This window comes from Sinocyclocheilus grahami, unplaced genomic scaffold (assembly GCF_001515645.1).
Source record: "Sinocyclocheilus grahami isolate Dianchi unplaced genomic scaffold, SAMN03320097.WGS_v1.1 scaffold2583.1, whole genome shotgun sequence".
In the NCBI taxonomy this organism is placed as follows: Eukaryota; Metazoa; Chordata; class Actinopteri; order Cypriniformes; family Cyprinidae; genus Sinocyclocheilus; species Sinocyclocheilus grahami.
In genome coordinates, this window is record NW_015507762.1 from 1 (window position 1) to 1,513 (window position 1,513).

Genomic DNA, 1,513 nt, shown 5'->3' on the forward strand with positions numbered 1-1,513 from the left:
AGAAAAGACATTTTAACAGAAATCATGATTACATTATATAGTATTTAACAGATAGGGATAATTACTTGGTTTATATGGGTACCTGCACATGTGGGAATTCAAGGTAATGAAGAGGTAGATAAAATGGCTAAAGAATCCTTAAATATGGATGATCCAAGTATAAATATTGCACTCAGGAGAATAGAAGGAAAACAGTTAATATTAAATGCATGCAATATTGTATGGCAGATATACTGGGACTCATGTCAAACAGGTAGGCATTATCACAAAGTACAAAGGAGTATAAAGAGAAGAAAAATCATTCATAACATAAGTAGAAGGGAACAAGTCATTTTAACACGTATACGAACAGGACATTCAAATCTTAACCAAACACTATACATTACAGGGAAACATAATACTGGTCTATGTAATGTTTGTTTAACAGAGGAATCAGTGGAGCACGTTATGATGATATGTACAGCATATGAAAGAGAAAGGGATCGACTTAAAGATGAATTACAATCCTTAGGAGTTAAAGAATTTTCATTAAGTAGTATTCTGAATGATGGTCCAAATGCAGGAAAACAAATAAGTGCAATCATGAGATTTCTTAAGAATTGTGGAATAATGAACAGAATTTAAGATTTAGGTGAGAAATGGTACATTCTCTTCACACTCCATCACAGTAGGTGGCGGTATGCACCTATGAAGTTGGTTTGCAACCCGCCATAAAACCAAAAGAAGAAGAAGAAGAAGCTTCAGTTAGGTGAGAGGACCCCAACCCCCACAGGTGTGAATTGATTTAAATACAAGAGGTAAAGTCTCTCACAGTTTGTTTCAACAGGGTACACATACTGTACTCCTTTGCTGGATTGTAGCCTTTGTTTTATTTTCTTTGAAAATGGCAGAACAAGCTCAGAAAAGGTAAGGCATGTGCTTTTGTTCCGTAACTCATTTTGATTGTTGTGTAAACTGTTAGAGCTATACATTTGAATACTCTCTGTGACATCTAATATCTCAGCATGAGTAAAATAACAAACAAAAAAATCTAAAGCTTTGTGTAAATCTGGGAAATGTAGGTAGTTATTTTATTTTATTTTTTATTTTTTTACCAAGTTCCAACATCAGCCAAATAAAAAAGTCTGGCAAATCTACACAAAAATATTCTGTCCTTTTAATGTATTACTTTTTGTCATTTTACTTATTTTATATTCCCATTTCTTTTGTTCACACAGTTGACTTTGGTCAGGCTTGTGTTTTCGTTCCTTAACTAATTGTGTAAACCGTTAACGCTATACATTGGAATAATTCCTGTGACATCTACTATCTCAGCATGACTAAAATAACAAAAAAACTAAAATACTTATATGAAGAGTTTATTTGCAAAATCAGTTAAATTGTAAAAAATAATTTTATATATATATTATATATTAATAAGTTTTATGATGTTATCATATATTTAGTGTTTTGTGTTAGTTAGCTGCATTTTTTTTTTACCTAGTCAAAATAACCCAAATGCAGTCTGATTAAG

At 31.7% G+C, this 1,513-nt stretch overlaps 1 pseudogene; it reads left to right on the forward strand.

Moving 5' to 3' along the window:
* The first annotated feature begins 883 nt into the window (after nt 1-883).
* LOC107575351 (uncharacterized) overlaps nt 884-1,513 on the forward strand; it is a 3,216-nt pseudogene continuing 2,586 nt past the window's right edge.